Below are 23,192 nucleotides of genomic sequence, written 5' to 3' on the forward strand. Positions count from 1 at the left end.
CACAATCTGGGGCCTGCTCTATTTTGGCTGTCCCTAGTGTGCTAGGACTGGAGGCTGCTCTTTCACGGTCAAAGCTGCCGTTCTTTGGAATTATGTTCCTGCCACCCTGCGTGTGGTATCTGGCCATCTTCAATTTAGGAAGGCTCTTAAAACCTTACTGTTTTAACTTTTTTCTTTGTTTCTTGTGACTCTCGATTGTCAGCTATAGCGCCAGGTTGCTTTTTGGTGTTGGTTGCGCTACACCTCTGTGGTGTGACAAACTATAACATAACATCTGGCAAGCATAATAAACATGTGTTGTTTACAATCCTAGAAAACCGAGCAAGGTGAACATTCAATTTCACATGTGTTAATACTTAGGTTTTACAAAGTTCTGAAAATGTGGACATTTTCATGGTAGGGACCCATGAACACCTACTTGATAATGTTTGTCTCCCCTGGAGGCAATCAGCACTTTAAAAAAGAAGAACATATAATCATATGAGTGTTAAGGTGCTTTCTGCAAAGCAATTTGTGTACCCTGAAAGTCAAGGTATCTATTTCCAGTAACATAGTAGAAGGGGTTAATGTGCCTGACGCAGAAATTGTCGTGCAGCATGTGTCACAACTCCATCCGTCAAAACAAAACAAAAGCTAGGGTGCCATGCTCACTATTCCAGCCCATTCCTCCCAAACTGAAAAAAGCTGCACTGTAATCGGTTGCTGCACGTCTCCTTCCTTTTCACCCCAAAAGTGAAAGCCGTGTTTTAATAGTACCAAGGTGTTGCTGCTTTCAGAACACTACACCAATCCTTGGCATTGAGATGTTAATGGTCCATGTGGCCCTCTTTGTTTCATGGCCTCCATTTATTAATGGAACACCCTTGCCTCAATGAGGATCCAGCCTATCAGGAGCGGAGGAAAGATGATATTTTACTACAGACATGCAACATGCAACACAACAAAACGTTTTTCCTGCAGAACTATAATTCCTGTATTATGAGCAATGTCCACGCGGAGGATGGAACTTTCTATTCCTGAGCCATCTGTATCTGTAGCCAGTCTACTTTTCTAGCCGCTGCCCAATATAACCTGTGATAAGTATTGCATTCTATCATGTTATTCTACTATGACACTTAACCAGATTGTTGATGAGGAGTTCCCTAGCTCAGCGTGGCTTTACCTGCATTTTCTATAGTGTCACTGAATGATGGCAGTGCTGTGCTCTCACACTTCATAGAGGTTGGATGAGGTTCCTCACTTTGGTGGATTTGTCTCCTTCTCACATAAAGCTTTCTTTTAGTAGATGGCACTGTGGTAAGTGTGGGACTTTCCTACTGGAAGAGCAAGGAAAGGGCCTTTCATTAAGGCACTGAACATGGTATGGTTACGAATAAGGTCTCATCCCGCTGATTAGTCCACCCGATACTTAAAATTAAATTGTCTGAAGGGCGCTCTGACGAAGGCCATGCTTATGATCATTTATGCCACAAAAACCTACCCATTTCAGGAAACACCTAGTGCCAGATTCGCAAAACGTTTTGGGTGCATCTTCTCACTTAAAAAAGGAGCAGCCCAATTCACAAAGGGCATTTTGTTATGTTTAAGGTTTGGGGTCAAAAATATACGCAGGTGGAGCCGCTCGTGGGTTTCATAGGTCTTTACTGGGTACAGTCTCATGGCAAGTACATAAGGGCAGAAAGGTAAGTAACATAGGCAGGGGAAGACATCCACCGGCCCCCTTGTCCATTCAGTTCCCGGTCCCAACTGCTATCCCTGGAACACTCATGCTCAATGGAACACTCATGCACAGTCCAGTCCAAACATTCACAACAACACTCTGGACATGACCAAAGCATACACACCATGGACAGGGAGCAGATCAAAACCTAACACATCTTCCCCCTATATAACCAGACAACAACAGGATAAAACACAGGGAGAAGATGCAACATTGCTCTGAACACAAACATTTTTATACTGACCACAGCGGTCAGGTCCGACAAATCCTCTTCAATACAACTCTGACTTACCAAGCTACAGCTCAGAGCAAAATTTGCTATCCTCACTTTACCTTACTCTAGCTCAAAACAGCTAAGCACCAACCAACGACAAACACCAACTCTGCAGCAGGCCCCACCACAGACGTCAAATAACAGGGAAGCAGCCCTCATTCACCAGGCAACCATAACCACCATGTTACATGCAAAACAATCTAATCATCCAACTTCCAACTACAAGGTGTGCACACACACCTTCAAAACCTAGCACACATGCCAAGAGTAAATTTGTTCCGCAAACAAATAAGCTGACGGGACTATCCCCATCAACAGTTTTCCACATTTTAACAACATGACTGACCCTTGTCCATTACACGCAACCATAACCAACTCCACTCACACCTCCACACAGCCTCGAATTCAGCATTAAATATGGTGAACATTAACACAAAATATACACCCGGAATAGAACCATAATTCAAGCTTGCAGAGAGATACTGTGCGTACATGTGGCAAAGGTATTAATTGGTTAAACAAACATTTCATCTGTGTGTACCTGTGGAAAAAATGGTTTGTTAACATACCATGCATGACAAGTATTTCATTTACATTTCCTTTTCATGGGTCAATTTGACACATAACACATTACTATTGATGTGTTACACAACATTGCACCTAGCACAAACCCATACTGGCATGCACACATCTCATATGCAACTCCAATGCACATCCTATGCCAGACCAAAGGCATAAATTGTACACTTCAAATGTACTACTAACGCCCAATCAGCGACGTCATGTGCACATCATGCACCAAACCAAAAGCATCTACAATGCAACTTGTGTAGCTACTATGCTAAAACAATGGCATCACCAAAGCAAACTGTGGCACAACTATGCCAAACAAATGGCACTTCTTGTGCACTAATACACAACCTATGCCAAACCAATAGCAACTAATATGCCAACAATGGAACAACCTATGCCAAACCAATGGCATCTAATATGCCAACAATGGCACAATCCATGCCTAACCAATGGCATCTAATATCCCACAATGGCCCAACCTGTGCCAAACCAATGGCATCTAATATGCCAGCAATGGCACAATCTGATGTGCCAAATCCATGTACAACAACTCCAATAACTGACGCAACCTCTAACACTCATTATGTCACTCATGCACTTAAATTCACTTTGCCTTTCTCATAACCTAGCCAAAGGACGAATCAGACATAAAAGTGGATAAAAATACAAGTAAGAATAACCACCTCCCGAACCCAACATTTTAAAATCTTCAGAGCCCTCTTGGTTAAGTACCAGGCAGAAATATGCAAGATTATACACACATCACAATAAATTATGGGTTGCACTGCATCAATTTAAAAAAATTGCCAAAAAAACAAAAATTACTCATTCAATTAATGGATTAACTATAACATTAGTTAAAATCACAGCAACACCCATCATTAAACCCCAGTACTTAAGTTAAAAGTGCAGTTCCTCCAACAGTTCGTGGCAGATCACTGCATGTCAAGGTTCTCGTTTAACTTCACTATAAACATAGTGATCGCCCAATTCCCCAAGAGTCTGCAACGTGTCTTTGTTTTGATCCCAGCACCGACACGAGTGTTTGAAAAAATGTCCTTTCTTTTCTTTTACTTGTCAGCAATATTCCAAAAGACATTTAAATAAAAGATGCTGTGCCTCACGTAGCGCTATCTATAGATTCCTGTTAGGCAAAGTTCCTCTTATAATGCAGTACATGAATACATAGTTTATACAGTCCTCTGTGGCTGCCGGAACATTAAATGTCCAACATTTTGTTTCCGTCTGGACACAGAAGCACGTATCCCACGTTGGAAGGTCCTTTTTTCAAACCTTCGTAAATCTCTACGCAATGATGCGGTGGCTGCGCTGCCGGGAATTGGAATGCAGAAGAGAGCATTCCATGTCAGCCACAATCGCCAACTCCCCCATCATTCATCTGACGTCATCAAAAGGATACAGGGAGAGACCACGGACGGATCGGTCCGTTCCAACCGTCACCCTCATGTTGCCCGGATGGACAAGCTCGCCAGGACCAGCACACCGCCGCACGGACCATGCCCAAAGCGCGACCGCCAGGACCACACACTCCGTTAAGGCAGCCAGCAAAGCAGAGGTACATGTACGTACATTCCCGTTATGGTGCTTGCAAGGCGGGCACCTGCTGCGCCGCATTGCTTCAGCAGCTTGTGGTTGGGACCACCTCCAGTTATGCCTAGTTAGCTGTTGGTGCACTTGCAGGCTCCTCAGTGGCCCTTCATTTGTGTTACGGGGCCATCCCCTAATGTAGTCAGTATACGCTCTATGCAGCGCTCTCTGAGAGGGGAACACCCAGGCCATAACGGCGTCAAACGGGGCTAATACAACGACCGTATGGGTCCGCTCCAGTTTACTGTCCCTTAAGGTGCAGGCTCCAGCCCCCATTAAATTAACAGTTGGCGCAGTCTATTGCCAGCTTAGGCACACGGGGCACGCTCACCTTATGGCCATGGGACAGCTTGGGGTGGCCGGTGGATGTCTCCTTTTCTTCTGGATGTTCTGCCTCCTTTTTCCTTGCTGCATGTGCCCTCTGTCACCAGATTCCTTCTCCTGAAGTGCAGCGTTTCTTCCTTAAACTGCTCACTCTCACCATTGACTTTCCCTGAGACAAATCCTCGTCGCCAGTGTTATGTTTAAGGTTTGGGGTCAAAAATATACGCAGGTGGAGCCGCTCGTGGGTTTCATAGGTCTTTACTGGGTACAGTCTCATGGCAAGTACATAAGGGCAGAAAGGTAAGTAACATAGGCAGGGGAAGACATCCACCGGCCCCCTTGTCCATTCAGTTCCCGGTCCCAACTGCTATCCCTGGAACACTCATGCTCAATGGAACACTCATGCACAGTCCAGTCCAAACATTCCACAACAACACTCTGGACATGACCAAAGCATACACACCATGGACAGGGAGCAGATCAAAACCTAACACATTTACTGAACTAATTTCAGATGTGCTCATCCAGATGCAACTCCCCCCACCTTTGCGCATTTGCGCGAATAAGGGGGCATTTTAGGGTATTTAAAAGGTATCTCAAATTCACAAATGGGATGTGATTTTAAAATGCACTCAAATGAGGGTCGTGATTTTTGAAACAGGTGCAGGGGGAGGCACACATCATCACAGGGTCTTTTTTTAGTGTCACTCGCCTGGCTGTCACACATGCACTTTCATTTCCATGCTATTTTTTCGCAGCATTTCACCAAGATGGTACCTTTAATGGCCCGTCTCAGAGAAATAAGCTCTGAGCAACCCCACGGTTGCTAGGAGCCTGTCATGTAGTAGAGTCATAAGCGAGCTCCCATCACTAATGTATCCGAGTGGGGTGGACAGAGCATCTTTGTGCTATTGTCCACCCCTTCCTGAAATGCTCAAACCAGGCTTGAGAATAAGGTAACTTGGGCAGTTCTGAAAGCAGAACAAATGAAACATGCACATTCTCTGCACTCCTTTCATTTGCTCTTCATTTTGACAAGCTACCCCCTAGACAGCACAGTGCATGAGTAGAGTACTTAGCACCAAGCAACCTCACACCGGTGTATTGACAATGGTTGCACCTCCTTGATAGGATGCTCGACTTACTGACCCTGCAAGGGTTATCATGTGCTGCATAAGAGGCTGGGGATTTCTCTGGCTCTACTTTCCATCACCTTTAGACCAAGGGGACGGGTAATCTCTTATTTAATATAATGCCCTGGATGAGGGTGTAGTATTGCACCATGGTTTACCGCCCCATGTGGGTGAGATCCCAACCACAACATGAATAACACATCCTAGGAAATAAGTTATGCTTGAGGCTATTCCTTTCCTCCACTCGAACTGTAAACAGAGCCAGTTCTTAGCACATGATTCCCAAGATTGGAAATAATACCCCTCAGCCAGCCCCCAAGTAGAGTAATTATTGGTCATATGAATGTAAGTCGCACTTATGTGTATGTTAAGGAGATGTGTTGCTTTGTGGTTAGGGTACTTATTTGTATGGGTATCATCCTCTGACAGCCCCCTTGTCCCCCAAAACATTTATTTTAGTTATCTTGCACAGTCTCTGACTATATTTATGGCAAGCAATATCAAGTGCATCTTTAAGAAAAGTGATCTCCTGCTTGAAGTCAGGGGTACTTTGATCACTGTCTCCAAAGGGACTGCATTCGCACCTTTGAATGATCTTTTGAGGAGTTTCAGCTGGATCACTCATCTGGCACCATATGATTTACCCTCATAAGATTATATTTGCCTCTTAATGGGCTGTGCTTTTCCATTACATGCATTGTAAATTTCACCTACTCCAGGGGTTTCTAAGCATTTACTTTTTTTGGAGTATCCGGAACTCACAATAGAGGCAACAAACACGTTCCCCAGTGTCTTTCATGGACTGGAGTGAAATATTAATCTTCATCTATTTAAGGACATCCTTGTCTCTTGAAGGATGGCAAAGCCGGCCTGTTCAGAAGGCCAGTTTGAACGGCCAATCGAGCATGTCTCTGCCAGTAACTGGAGCGAGCAGCCCTTGCTGGGGGCCCCCCAGTCTCCAAGAAGCCAGCAGCATCTCTTTTTACAACTTTGACATGAAACAAAGTGAAAAGATGGCCGCCACAACATGCTTCTTCGATGGCCTTTCTGCTCCAAGCATGGAGCTATATGATTGGGCGCCTGCCCATCCAATTTCCAGGCCCGCAGTGAGCCAGATTGCGAAGTCGGCCGGTTTGAAAGGCCAGTTTGAAAGCCAAACAAGCGTGTCTCTGCCGGCAACTGGAGTTAGAAGCCCTCACTGGAGCCCCAAAGTCTCCAAGAAGCCAGCAACATCTGTATTTACAACTTAAACATGAAACATAGTGAAAAGATGGCTGCTGCCGCAATGAACGACTTAGATGACTAAATGACTAGAACCTAGTGGTTCCTTTGCAGTGCTTGAGAGTGAATGAGTTGCCTCTGGGTAGTAGGGGACATATATTAACATCAAGGGAGAGCACTAGAAACGAGACCAGTAAAGATACGGGTACCTCGATACGATGTATAGAATTCAAACTCAAGTTAGCAAGAATGAAAAATTGATAATAAATCACCTGCTGGCAGCAGCTCCTTTGGTGGGAATAATAGTAGGGGTTGACCCACTTTTCAAGGAATCCCTTGAAACCACGTCCTCCCTACTGAATAAAGCTGCCCAATTGATACATTTGGATTGTATTGGCCCAGAATAAATCCCGGGTCAATTATAATGACCAGCCGGGTGGGGTAGGTCGGGGTGACTAACAAATCTGTTGATGGAGATTGTGTTGTTGTGTCTTTTGCATTTCCCCTAGTGGCAGCACAGGTACTGGCTTCTAACTTGGTCCACCCACTTAAATGTTCTTCATATATTGTGACCCCTTATCTTATTTTTACCCTGACACTACTTTGGCACGTGATGAGCTTACTTCCAGAATAGGACAGGGTAGAGGTGACTTAGATAGTGAGCATGATGGGCTTAATAATGGAAAAGAGAAAGTTATTGCCAACGAGGGGATTAACATGGGGAGAGGGTGTTGAATTATCCAGTTGTGCAAAGTAAAATTGCACCGTCTAACAGATTTGACACTTTGTCTACTATAGAAGAGATAGACTGACTTAAAATAGATTCTAGCCCAGTGAACCTGGTTATGACATGTGTTTCTGCACCAAACATTCAAGATACTGAATTACCATTATCAGGCAAGTCTTTATTAAAACTAACTTTGCTGCTATGTCTGGTTTCCTGCAGAAGAGTGGCGGATGTGAAAGCGCTTGGGGTAGACAGGAAGATGGTTTGTCCGGATGGAGCGTGTTTCCCTATTACAAAGAGAACCAAGTGCCACTCAACAGTCATTTTGTATCCCTATTTTCAGGAGCAGTCAAGAATATGTGTTGCTAACTGTAACAAGGAGTATGAGGCTTAGACGAGCAAGGTGAGGCCGCAAGGCTGAGCGTAATGGCTCATTATGCCTAGGAGACCATATAAAGCGTTATCAGCAGTGACGATAGCCAGAGGGGTATGGGAAGTTTGGGAAGTCATGACCCAGGCGGGCATAGATTTCACCATTTTCAGAGCGCACTCAATGAGGGGTGCAATGGCTTCCAAAGCAGCCTGAGCTAGCCTCCAGGACATTTTGAGGGTAGTGGATTGGTCCAACTCTGCTATTTTTAAGATATTTTATTTTAAGCCGATAACGAGCATAGCAGTGCCGATTGTTCATAGCTTTGAACAAGCATTAACCTTGCCTTCCTGTGGCAACTGTAGCGTCTGTCAATTTACCTCACGGGCCATGATTTTTAGCCATCAAGATTTCAATGGAGAACTACAGAAGTTCAATTGTCAAAGTAAGAATGTTATCGATGGAATTAAATGCCCTTGTGATCTTTTATACATAGGGATGACACCGAGGAAAGTTACAACAAGAATCAATGAACATTGGTCCCGCATTCGAACAGGAACAGAGTCGGGACCACTGGTTTCACATTTTTTGCTAGCTCAACATACAGCTGATTACATTTCTTGGACAATCATTGAGCAAATACCAAATGATAATTTACATTTTTCGACTAGTAATAGGATAAACTCGAACAACAGTGGATACACCGTTTACAAACACACATAGTTGGTTTAAAGGAGGACCTTCAGTGGCCAGCACTTTTCAAATAGCTATTGGGTTCTTTGCATTCAGCCACTGGTGTGTCTTTAAAAACATTCACTATAACAACATGGCCACTATGGAGCTGCTGGGTAGTCCTGCAGCCATGGCCCTTTTCTCTTCCCATTAACTGGACACCTCTGTCCTTCCTCTCTGTCCTCGTTCTACATCAACAGCTATAGTTTTCTGACACAGGATTCGGCCTATGTGCAACCCTGAGTAGTTATTCACGGTGCTCCGTGCCCTCTTCGAGATCCCGACAGATTCATTTCTTCATCTCTTCATCGCAGGGATTTGATTCAGTACCCTATCGACAAAGGTACACATTGCTTGTAGATTTCTTTGCCGTTAATACCACAAGCGTGATGATTATCATGCTGGCACCAAATCTCTTTCTACACGTGTCAAATTGACATGGAGGTTGTTTTTGTCTCCCACACAGTACTATGTTTCCAGCGGACTGCCGATTTTACATCGGGTGGTGCTTTTGGATCACAGCAGTAGTCCTGGATGGATCAAGGCCCAATAAATACATCTTCCTAGTAAGTGCCATTCTCCTTTCTCAACTAGAAACAGTAGGCGGGGTGCTCAAACCGGATAGCCATCATGAACACGGACGTTGTTTTCAATTTTATCCCCGGATGGAGGAGTTAAATTGACACTTCCTCTACTTATGCAATGTTTTGTTTGGGCTCTAATTTGAGGTAATATATTTTTGGTTACCATTTAGCACCATTGTTTGCATGACAGATCTGTTGCCCCCCCCTCCCCGCCCCCTTGAGATACTCCAGTCTTGGAGATCTCACGCGCTGCATGGCATGCGTTTGTTCACTGTTTTACCGCATGTGTATGTGTAATGCACAGACAGATATTGATAGTATTTATATTTCGGGCATGTGTGTTTTCTCACCTCCAATATAGCACGATATTCATTCACACGTTGCTGGGCTTTATTAACTGCTAGTCCACACAGTTGAGGCCTAGCCACCAGTTCTGCCTTTTTCCTCTTTTGGCTACATGTTTTTCTACATAGCCTCACCATACAGCTTCCTTCTGTTAGTATGCACTTGCTTTAAAATCCCACTTTTTTTTAGCCTGGGGTTTGCACACGAGCTGGAGATACGCGCTTGCCACTGTCTTATTTTCGATTGATTTGCCAGATACAGGCCTCATGTTTAGGAGCTTCCCCCTGCCCCTTAGTATGTCTGCCGGTGTACAGGCTACAGTGGATGGACAACCATTTATTTTTTTGTGACCTCCACAGCCAACACCCTTCCCTCCCTTCTAACCACGTCGACCTGATGAAGCTGGTCCAGAGTTTTGTACCAAGGACCCTTTTTCTTAGCCGAAACTCAAGTCGATGATGACACAAGATACATGGATTATTGTAATCGAATATATGTGTTACAGAGGATTGATGCCTCACCAAAATTGTTCATAACGAACTTGGGAAATCGATGACAATTTTTTTGTTTCCTTCCTTGTATCTTTTCATTTCAAATATGGTTCACTTTATTGTGTTTTTCTATTATGTAGCATGGCATGTGTGTGGTATACATGTGAGTAGGCGTGCAGAGGTGATAGATCAGTGTGTGGCAGCAATATTTGTGTTCCAGGTTATGAATATGTGGGGTTGTTAATATGACTGTGCGGTAAAGACATGTGTTTTGGTTATTATGCCTTTTTATCAAATATGTACTTTAAAATACATTTCAATTTAGAACAAATTTAGATGGTATTATCCTTGTCTGAAATGAATTAACTAGAATGGTTATAGGGCACACAGTCTTTGTATGGCTGCCTTCGAGTCTTGACATAGAATAAATATTACCCCTGCTATAGCGCAGGAAGTCTTTATTCTATTAAAGACATTGAGACGAGCATTATTCCAACCTTTAGCGCAAGTACTAAAAGATGTTGATATGATGATGACTGGCCACTGTTTTGTTTTACTTTGCGCTTTGGTACCCTCCCTATTGTTTGTTTTTGGTTTGGTAAGGGATGACCCGAAAGCAGGCTGAGAGCACGAGACAGAGGTGTCGAGGAGTCAGGTTTTGGTTTGACTGCACACGCCAAAGCCCTTGTTCGGATTGGTTCTGGGGGTTGACGTGACAATTGGACAGCAGCCTTTTGTTTCCGCTTGGTTTGTCCGACTTCAGTTGGAAGGCATCTAAAAAAAGAGGAAAGTATCTGGTAAGGAAGTAACTAGTGGGGCCCAGGTAAAGGAAATGGACTAGAGGACTACCAGGAATCCAGGTGCTCCTGGGATGCGTAGTTTGGTTAGATTTTGTTGTGGGTTTTGATGTTTTCACACAAAAAAAGAAAGAAAATATGAAGATTTAAATCTGCTCTCAGGAGTAGAATAAAGGAAGTTGAAGCATAATGCTCACCTCCATGTCCTTTATAGAATCAAGACTCCCGGCGCTATAGCAGGGATAATCTGTATTGCCATTATTAGAACAGAAATTTAGATCTACATGCTGAATTTAAATTATTAACTCAACTGAAGCAGAACTTAGACATTCAAGAACTGAGGGCCAAGATTACAAAAATGTTCGTGGTGCAGGTACTTCATCGGTTTTTCCGACTTGACTGGAACTACAATTCCCAGAGCCATCTGCGGCTATTTCTTCATGTTACAGGCGAGTTAGCGGAGGCACACTTTAATTTAAGTGCCAGTGTTGTTTTGCGTAGACTTGCGTAATAGCCTGGCACTTGAGGGGTTAAACTGGTATGTGATAAGGGTTATAGGCCTAGAGGACACATTGACCAAGTTAGAAAGTATTTGTCAGTTTGCTTGCACTGCAAAGCTGTGCTGTATGCAGAATATATAATTGTTTATCAGTTATGCTGAATGTAGTCAGCTATGAATGTAAATGTGCTCTAGTTAGAATTTCTTAATTAAGGACTGTCGTTAATAGAACAAAAATGTAGTGTAGACCCAAATGTTAATGGTTATTCAGTGAACTGAGCTTGAACTTAGCCATTCAAAGAACTGGGGGCCAAGATTGCAAAGATGTTCATGACGCAGGTACTTTCCGTTTTTATCAACTTGACTGGAACTACAATTCCCAGTGCCACCTGCGGCTATTTCATTATGTTACAGGCGAGTTAGTGGAGGCGGTATTAAGCCATTATGTGACAGGGTTTATAGGCCCAGAGGAGGTGTTGCCCAAGTAAGAAAGTTATGTGTCAGTTCGGTCGTACTGCAAAGCTGTGCTGTATGCAGAATGTAAGAATGTTTAACTGTTTATTGGTTGCGTTAAATGTAGGGGGCAGTGAATCTAAATGTACTTTAGATGGAATTGCTTAATTAAGAACTGACATTTATAGAACAACAATGTAGAACTACAGAGCCGAATTAAGTTGTTATAAACTAAACTGAAATACAAGTTAGCCCTTCAAAGAACCGATGGCCAAGATTGTAAAGATTTTCGTGTTGCGGTTCTTTTCTCGTGTTTCCAACTTAACTGGAACTACAATTCCTAGCGCCATCTGCGGCTATCTCTTCACGTTAACGGCACGTTATAAAGGGGTGGTTTAAGGTAGTGTGCGGCGGTTTGTGTACGTGCGTTTTGACGTTTGGGAAGGAGGGGGAGGGGTGGTGAAGACTAGCTAACTTTCGTTTGATTCTGTCTGAGTGTCTATGTAGGAGCTGCCAGAACAGACCCCATGGGCGTTATCAGAGGTTTATTAGCAAGTTTAGTAAAGAATTCAGAATCATTTGTCGCTTCGCGTCCTGAGTCTGGACAAGCAATGACTATATAGCGTAGTTATCTGTCTATGGAGTTTCTTCTGGTTGGTGTTTCTCTCCACGATTGGAATTCAACTGCTGGGTATGGCCCCAGGGTGCTTAATAAGGACTCTACTGGTATTGGTATAGAAGAGTATACAATGATTGCAAATGCAAACAGTGAGGAGCCATGTAAAACTAACATTCCAGGCCAAATAAATACTTTTTCTGTTGTCAACCATCTTGTCTTTACTGATCAGAATGTTCCTGCTACCTACGATGGGGCAACATGCGTAAACTTGACCTGCTGATGCCTACGCTTAACAATGTATGTCATGCTGACAATGGTGCATGCATTGCATCTAACATAAATGACAGACTGAAATTTGAACCCAAGCTGCTCGGCCAGAATAAAATGATGTTCTCTGCTCAGATGGACACGCCTAGCGCTCATAATACAGTTCACATCTTTCCTGCGCAGGCAGATACTGGTGCTGAAACAACCGTTCAGCTGGATCGTTTTTCAAACTCTGACCCGGATGACGAATGCACTGATCTCAGACCTTTGCAGGATTTTCCTTCCAGGCATAAACGACGTCTTATTTCTAGTTCTTTTTTGTGTGTATTAACACAAAGCTAGTATCCATTAATTCCATTAAGTGTGCATTATTTAATACACACACATGGTAGGGGGTGGGGGGAGTGTGTGGCTTTGATTTTTAGATCACTTGACATCCATGAGGATGGGTTACAAGATCCCTTAGGTTGTGATGTCATCCATGTTAAAATACTAATAGACCCCGCTATAAGGCCCTGATATACAACAATTTTTTCAATGGGACTTTTCCATGTTAACATTTTTTAGTAAATCGAGTACTTATTCTGTTGTTACATTACAGTCCTCCTCTACCTATGGTTGACTTTCATTACCAACTTCTGGCAATGTTGCTTCCAGTATTTAAGCCCTCCTAAATGTATTCTCTGCAGTGACTTTAATCACTGGTTATTTAACATCATGGTTACAATAGCACTTTCACTTGATATCTGGCAGATCTGGGGTTTCGCCCGTATGTCCTGAAACCAACTCACATAAAAGGGAATGTTCTTGATTGGTTAGCCAACTGTAATACGGATGTTGAGTGAGTAGACATTCTGCCATGTCATTGATCTGACCATAGTTTCATTCACTTTGATATTAGCACACCCACACGAGTAAAGAAGCATTCACCATGAAAGATTACCATTGTTTCCTGGAAAGCTCGGGCACTTGGGACAGAAGCGGTAACTCCACTTATTGCTCACCTGTTCCATAATCTGGATACCTATGAGACTGCAGGTGATTTGGCCATGGGTGTAATTACAGGGGGGTTGGCTTTTTGTCCACCCATCTTTTGGTTAGAGGGTCGGGGTGCCAGATTGTGGCCGCCACATTCATTGAACATGTAATGCGAAAGCATAACCCTGGCTAGGTGCCCAGCCAGGTTTTCGCTGTATTATTACATAATGCCAAGCTGAGCTCTGCTGTGTGTATTTTTGTGGAGGGCTGGGCTGCGGGATGACCCTAGTGAGGGGGCACATTTGGACAATCACATTTGGTGTCAGGGGAGAATCCAGCATTGCTAGAGTGAGGGGTGAGGTGAGCCACAAAATGCAATTTGGGTAATAGTTTCATTCACACCCCCAAACCGCCCAACCCTGCCCCAATTAACATGAGTGGCACATGGCATTTGTGCATATAAAAATAAACCTGCAGGATCATTGTAGATGCAGGAAAGTCATCTATTAGAGCTCTGTCCAGGCGCTTTGGGGAAAAATACATGGAAACCTCCTAATTTGCATATGGATTGCACCAACAGTAGTTACTTCACAGAAAAGGGCATTGCAAGGAGCTTTATTAGTCTTTGATACGTGGAGGCACCATGGAAGTGACTTTAGAATGAGTTGCCATAAATAAACCAAGTGGCAAATAACTTTGTGGTGCACAATACCTACATTGCACCATTGTTATATATGGAGGAACACTATAGTCATTAGGCTTTTTTATTATAATAGCATGATATATTAACATAAGCTTTGAAGTAAATCAGAATTGCACACAGAGCTTCAGATAAGACACAATGTGATTAAATGAATTGCCCAGGATCAAACACTTTGTTTAAATGGTGAATCTGATTTAAACAACTGTGTACATCTTCCCAGGTTTAGTTGATATATTAAGGTTTTGCTTTACATTTCATGTGCTGAAATAGTTATTTCTGGCAATGCCTTTGAAGCAAACCATGTTACATAATAAGCTGGCCTTTCACAGTAAACATATTGTACACTTTATACATTGTCATAGAAAAATGTTCAGGAATGAAAGTAGGGCTTTATTTGTATGCTCCCCATCCTGAATGCAAAGTCACAATAGCATCATGCAGATTAACGTGAGCCTAACAAATCCCGCTTGAGTTTTACAGCCATAGTCATTATTTCATAAAACATGCAACATTATGCACCCTTCTCACTTCTGATCACTCCCTCCCCCATTCACATTTATAAAGGGACAAAAGCCCCTGCTAAGGCTCACAGTGTAATTATCTGTTGACACAGAGCAGCGTGAGGACCTTCTGCTTCCCGTAGCTCCTTGGAATATTGTCCTGGCAGCGGGACGCCTGTACCGTTCGGAAAGGGTAAGGTGTCCTGTTGCCAGGACATAAGCTTGCTGAGAAGGAATTGCTTTGCACACATTGTCCTACCAGTGGGACACCTTCTCCGTTGGGCACCCTCTTTGAGGTGCCAAACGGGAGTGGCACCCCACTGACAAATGTCCCGGTCTGACCTCCCACTCGGTACGCTACTGCTTGGGGTCATTTGAACACAGGAAAACATACCTGAATTTTAATGAGTCAGACTGTTGCAAGTAAATAATGAAATCAGAATAAGCAACCTAATGTGCCGTTTTAAAATCTTGCAGACATCGGTTTTGTATTATGTCTATATGCTTGTTTGAGTCAGTGCCCTGGTGGCAATAATCAAACACCAGCCCCCTTCTGCATGCTTGCAGGCCTTCTTGAGGTAGATCATGCATAGGCTTTTTTACTGTTGTCAATGCAGTAAATTTAAAGATATGCCACCAATCTTATGAAAGTTATAAGAGTGTTGGGAATGGACTCTTGTGGTATAGTAGTTTAGTGTTCTCCCTCAGAGCCACCGTCAGCCCTTCCTCCAACCTGCCCCTTTCTTTCACTTGTCATGTCCCCCTCAACATTTTCAGCAAAGTTACTCCACTGGACTTGGCTTTGTTATGTATTGCCCCATGTAAAACACGTATCTTGCCAGTAAAAAAAAAATGAAATCTTGGTATTCACCAGACAGACATGATCTGAAAGTAACTAAGTGCAAGTAATAAAATACTTGCCTCTAAACTCTGGAGAACAGGGAAGCTTATGCTATCAAAGCCCAAAATATAAGCAGGCTATTATTGCAGCTAAAAAAGCAGATTATGACCTGCAGATCACAAACTCTCGGTTTAATACCAGCAAACTTTAAAAAATCTTAAGAGAACTAGAAAATATGGTGCCTCTTGAAGGAAAACTGATTAAAGGTACACTATGCTGTCTGTCCATTCAGGAAGCAATGCTCAAAAAGGTTCAGAATATTAGGGATAAACTCAAGTTGGATGTAAATGTTGGATCTCCAGAAGGGGAACAAGTAATTGCTGTATCCCCAATCGCTATGCCTTGTGGTATGTTGGAGCCTTCTGGGGTTAGGTTGTAATGGAAATTGAAGTTGCAGATATCATTGCACAGCTTAAACCAAACACCTGTAAAGATGATGATTGTCCAGTCATCTTGGTCAAGGCTCGTGCACCATCACTGGTCCACCTCATTACAAATGTATTTACAGCTCCTTAGATACTAACATTACTAAAATGTATAGGCCAATTACTAATATACCATTCTTGCTGAAAATTGTAGACCAATCTTTAGGTCCAGGAAAATCCTGCCAAACAGAACACCTTGAGGCGTGAGCGTTCGATAGGCTTTAGACTGACACAGAGCACCAAGACTGCCATGCTGGACTTGAAAGCCATAAACAACGAGCAACCAAAGAACAAATTACCCCTCTCTAGGTGCAATCCGCTTGGTTTGTGCACCAGTTCTTGACCCTATCACAAAACAAATTCATAAGGTCTTTCATGCTAGCTTCACACCATTCATGTTAAAACATATTTTATTTATTTTTATACACATTAAACATAATAAAACATAACATAAATTAAGACTTTTTGTATTAGAATCCATACAGTTGTGTTAACAAAGGTGGGATATGTTAGTGACTGAGGGCTTCCTACACACATAGTGGGCCTTCTGTGAGATAATAGTACAGACAAAAAACAGAGAACAGGCGTTAATATGTCTCAATGTCTATTCTATTTATGTCACAATCTTATTTCGATATCAAGAGATCCTTCAGAATGATCTCCATTCACTGAGGTTTGAGGTTTTCTACCTCTATGATAGTCTACATGTGTTTCGTCCTTTCTATGTTAAATCGGGCACTATCTCTAGCGCCATTTTTCAGTATTTTGGCCGTCTTCAGGACACAAATATTTCTTGCACATTGCAATTGATTTGCAGCACCCCCTATGGAATCGTAGTTTCACACGCTCTAGGAATAAACATTAAAAGGAATGGTGAAACTGGCATTGTGTGGCACACATACTTGCCACCTATTGTGGGCACTAATCTGTTTTTAACAAATGGGCAGACTTCTTTTTCACACAAAGTTTTTAATGTCTTGACTCTGCAAACAGCTTCTTTTTTGAGCCTACAACAATCAATTATATACATTTTGCTTAGCTTATTTTGCACTTGCATCAGTCCTTCTATTATCATTTTCGTTCTTCTAACACTAACCTGTTAGTACAAGATGGTTACTCCTGTGTTCTTTATTCTTTTTGACCATATTTTGGGTTCCTTATTATTGTCCCTCAGATTTCTTCTCCTAATGGCCTGAGACTTTCATCTGTGGAACTGAACATAAGATTTACTGTGTGTTCCCTCATTATTAATTACATGGTTGTGTTCATATTTATGTTTGCCTTCTATTTGCTAGTGGATATATTTGAACCACACTTGTCTTTCTCCTTGTGGACAGTCTGTTCAAGACATACTGAGTCTTATTTTCATTTATAAACCATTTGCTTTTTTCTGGTTATTACCCTCTAACTTGCTTCAACAATCTATTTTATTGAGGTGCCCGGTCTTCAATTGTTAAAAAGATGAGTTTGCTAACTTACTTAATGGTTCTTAAGTTTCCGTATGATCGCTCACGTTCGCTGTACTTGAAGGCAATGTTAAGCAGCCTGCGCCTCAAATTGTATTGGTTTTAACAAGTAAAATCACATCACGTGATCGCAGTGTTCTGATCAAGTGATCTCTCCTATTATTGCACCACAGTTATCTTAGTCTTTTCTCTGCATTACAGCGCCACCTTATATGATGTTTGCAAGATGATTTTTAAGTGCATATCTTTCCACATTTCTTCTAAGAGTGTTAAAGAAAGTGTATTTTCACATATAGATGATAATTAATGTTGTCCTATTTCACTTGCATGGTGATGTTTAAAAATCAAGCAATTAAATTATTTCGTGTTTACATGTCTCTGTATCCATGTTTAGCGTCCTGGCGGTCAAAGGTGTTATATGTGGAAATAATTTTTTTGAAGAATACATACTTTCAAAGACAACACATTTCTGACTCCAAAATGAAGGAACTTTGTAACAAAATGCTATTTCTCATTCTTCATGACCATAAATATGTGTTCCATATATAGATGGTAATTAATGTCATGTTCTGTTTCACTCCCCAGATGATATTTATAGATCACAAAATTAAATTATTTCGTATTTGCATGTCTCTGTCTGCATATTAAACATTCTGATTATCAGAGATGTTATGTGTGGAAGTACATTTTTGGGGGAACACATACTTTAGAGGCCATCCCATTTTGAGAAGAATTGTTAGCTACATGCTGTTTCCCATTCTTCATGGCCATTATTTAACATCCACTTAATCAGAGTGTTTAGATTATACAATATGCTTTAGCAGATTGATTTGTAGGGCTACTTTAATCTCACACATGGTACCATCTTTTATGATATTTCACCTCTTGATGCATTGCCAGTTTATTGGCCACAGTGTTAGTGCATGAGAGTGATGATGTGTCACTTTCTATCTGTACTAAATGGATGTCCAAATATCGCGTTGAGATTGATGTTCTGAAGTCTAATTATCCCAAGAGAAGGGCATATCTCCTGGTATCGTAGGCACTTAAGGGATGCCTTCATGTCAACAGGTTGTTTTGTGGTCACATAAAGATACTCCATTCTACTGAAGAATTTAGGCCATTTTTGACTGTGTCCAGATTATAAATCCACTTCTGTTCGCATTTTTCAGGGCCAAATCTCTGTCTCCTCCTCGAGGCGCTGCTCTCATTACCTGGATCATGAACCAGAACATCTGTTGCTTTGTGTTTATACCGTGGATAGTGTGACATTTGATCCCATATACCACCCTTTGAGTCATACGGTTTGTGAAGCTGTCTGATCTCCACTCTTTCCCTTTTAGTTCTATGCTTTTGATGTCCTTTGTAAATGAGCATACCGAACACTGTCCACATCTAAGGTGGCCACCACTTCATAAAAGGCGAAAACACACCCCTATTCAAACGTTCCCACACGGTCAGGGGATGACCTAAATATATTGATATATAAAGGAGATCATTACACCATATAACATTTTACTGATCTAGTGCATATGTGTAGGTGTGTATCCCACACTAATGGTACCTTCAGTCCTGAAATAATAGACCCGGTACTTGTTGTTTCTATTGTAAAAAAGTTTTTTAGTTTTTAATCATTATTTCATCATTGATTCAAAAATATAAAAACACTTATAAAAGTGTTCGGTATGAGTCAGACCCAACCTCACACAGCATGGTAATAAACAACAATACAAATTACAAATTCCACATTCATATAGCCACATAAAACGATAAAAAATTACACAAACAGACAATAAATGGATTTAACAATTTTCCAAACACTGAGTGTGATGACTCCGATACAAATAGCTCCCGAAATGTTTCAGTTCTTGGTTGCTCAAATGCATGAACTTTCTTCAGGGGAATATTACAATTTCTAAGTTTCCACCATGCAATCCAAGGTCACAGATGTGGGTTCTCACAAGTTTCCTAAACCAGGAAACAAACAAAAGGGGAAGTCACCACCCATATACACTAGTCAGATAAATTCTGGAACAAATTCCATACATCAGTACAATTTGTGCAGTAAATCACAAAGCACTGATAAAATTAGGACATGATTGCACTCAACCTGTCCACAATAGCAAGCTACATACCTCTTAAATTGGTACCAGTAGCGCCGGTGTGGCAACACCACAATTTGGCCATTGACTCCAAAGTCGAGTCCTGATTATTCAATAGCTCCTAGTAGCTGAGGGCCAACTTAAAAGCTGCAAACCAAACAACACGTACAATTCGTCACAGTCAAACACAAAAAAACGTTACCCCTTTAACCAAGGCACACACCAGTATGTCTCCAAACAGCCTTATTTGCTGCATCAAAGTATGCCACCACCACACCGTGATAATATTACGTAGCTGACATATGCCCAACTCTGTTGGTTTCGCCTACCTGTTAAAGGATATTTCCCATGTGGACAAAAAATTGGGAAAGTACTCATAAAATATTACTTGAAAGCCATCATCCTGCAAGCAATGTACAAGGGTGGTATTGTATTGCTAATGCTGTTTGACCTGTCAGCTGCCTTTGTCCCAGTGGCCCATGCCATCTTGGTTGACAGTTTATTAAACTCTGTGCATGTTTTGCTCTTGGCTGGAAAATGGGTGAAATCCCATTTGTCTGATCGCTTAACCAGAGTGTTTAGTGGTGCAGAAGGAGCTGACACAATTAATGTGCCTTTTTGAGTACCACAGCCATCTTGCCTATCGCCAATTGTTTGTAACATCTTTACTAAGCTGTTGTTTGAGTTATTGGACACCAAGGTCATTACGTATACCAACTATGCCGATGACACTGCAGGGTTTATATGAAGGATACTAAAGTCATCAATGAGGTTTATTCCCATGTTCAAAAGTGAATGGCTCACAACAGCATGGCCCTGAATGATTCTAAGACACAATTAATGCTAGCCACCACAGCCAGCTGAATCAGAAAACTAGGACCTGAATATCAAAATATTGTCATATCTGGCTGCACCATCATCACTCTGGAGAAAGTAAAAATCTTAGGGGATTACCCAGATTCAGAGTACATCATGAAGGCCCATGTTAATAACATTATATCCACGTCAACCCCTACCATCTTATACTATCGAGCCAAATTCAACCCTTTTATTCCAAGAATTGTTGCTCTTCATTGGCAAGAGCAATTATTTGAGCTAAGCTGGACTATTGTGGCAGCTTGCTATATGGAATAATTAAGGGAAAGATAGCTAAACTGCATGTAATCCAGAATAGTTCCGTGTGATTGAAGGTGTAAGTAGGAATGATCTTATTCCTGATGCCAAGTGAGCACTTCATTGGTTACCAGTGGGAGCTAGGATATCCTTTACACTTCTCACTCTAATGCACAAGTGCTTATTTGGTAAATGGCTCAAGCTACGTAGCTGAAAGTATCTCCTGGCTACACATACGAAGATCATTGAGGCCGAACGTCACCAACTTGCTGTCTGTGCTGATAGTTAAACTGATTTCAGTGATTCAGGGTGATTTCGATTGCAGCGCTCACGTTTTGGAATACCTTGAAACAAGCACTGGAAACTTCCTTTTTGCTCAATCATTGTTACCTAGCCCGTCTCCTGTCCAATCCTATTCTGGCTTAGATGGATGTTTGGTGTTTTTCTTTCAGTCAGTGTTTGTATTTGTTTTGTTTGTTTGTGAACACCCTGAAGCCTCTGGACTTGTTTGTGGCGCAATACAAATACTAAATAAAATAATGTGATGTGCCATTGGGCACAATGAGCCTTTCTCTAACGCAAATGCTATGGTCTAAAACCTCGCTATTGGTGGCTGAATGTCCTTCTTCTCTACATAAATGACCAGTATGCTTACTGAAGAGGGTATACATTTTTATCTCTGTATAATTTAGTAGCAAAAAGTACCGTTCTCCTAACGGATTCTGTAGACAGACATGACAACACTCATCAGTTGTTGAAAATCAATGATCATGTAGGTTGCTGTTCTGATTCACTTAATGCTTAATGTGATTTGTACTCTGAAGTAAACTGCACTGAGAATGGGCGTGTGTGGCTGGCTGACATACTCTGGTGCTGACATTGGGGGGAGGTGAGAGTTGGTGTGCTGCTACATAGTTGGACCTTCTGTGCACTCTCCCCACCTGTTGCCTCACCCTGGGGTGGTGCAGCTCATTTCGGTGCAAATATCTCGGAAACCGTGTATCCTAGGGCCTTGAAACATAGTGGGACCTCGAGTTTTGTTCCTCGTGTCAAGACTGGTCCTTCTACGACCACATTGATGTTTCACCGATTTCAGGCAACTATATCATGTGTGATGGTGCTGAACGCTGAGGAAAGGTGTGCGGTGTCCAAATGTTATAAACAGTCATTTCCAGAGGGTTCTAACAGGTAACTATGCACAATTTGGTGCAGATTGTGAGACAGTGTGGAATTGAATAAGGAACAACACTTCATCAAGCCACAAACCCACAAACAAATTTTGACCTGTGCAGAAATCTGGGGAACAGGGTGTGGTGTCCACATGCCATGTAACCTTAGAGTAGCTTTTAATTTGTGTTTTAATTACATTTTTGTAACTCTCTCTTTTAAAAAAAAATGTTCCCCATAACTGCGGTTATCAATGCTCTACAGATAATCGCAGTTATCTGTAAACGCACACAAATAACTGTGGTTATCTGTCAAAATTGTATCCAGATCCTCCAAACTCCCCAATTTTAGATGGTGACCTCTTCCCTGTCCCCACATCTAGCCTGATGCAATTGAATTCTTTTTCCTCTTCCAAAAGGCCTTTATTTCACTTTTTGTTTTAGGCTAATCCAGTTATACCTGTCATAACCGCGGCTGTGTCTTGCATCAAGCAACAAGAACAAAAATTGCTGAAAAGCTTTAAATTGCTGATGCATTGTATGACACATACATAGATATAATAATGGGAGAAAGGGGCATCCTCTGCTCTGTTAAATATTTTAACAACTGCTGGATGGAATCACACCAGACTCCTCCTGGAAATTGTATTAGCTTGTCTTTGCTGCAAAGTACCCAGACTGATACGAAAGGTTTTAAGGTGAAGGGGGGGACCCCCTTCTGTGTCGAATATTTTAAAAACTACTGTTTGGGTTTACCTCAAACTATCAACAACATTAAGTCAACTCTTTATACCCAAATTGTAAAATACACTTTTTCTCTTTGAGAAAATGAAAGGCAGTAGGTTGAAAACTGTGTTTTTATCTTGTCTTAGTAGTTTTCATTTTTTGACAAATTGATTAAAACATTTCCAGTGGGGGGTCGGGGGCGTTGACAAAGCTTTGGTTTAGAAAACTTCCTCCAAATCCATCCACCAATTTAAGTGATTAGCCTCTCTGTGTCTCTGCTGCATAACACCAAGACATATATAATGGTTTTAAGGCGCTGGGGCACCTTATTCTCAGTCAACTATTTTAAAAACTCCTGATGGATTAGCCCAAACC

Source organism: Ambystoma mexicanum, chromosome 8 (genome assembly GCF_040938575.1).
Source record: "Ambystoma mexicanum isolate Mex_15411 chromosome 8, UKY_AmexF1_1, whole genome shotgun sequence".
NCBI classification, from domain to species: domain Eukaryota; kingdom Metazoa; phylum Chordata; class Amphibia; order Caudata; family Ambystomatidae; genus Ambystoma; species Ambystoma mexicanum.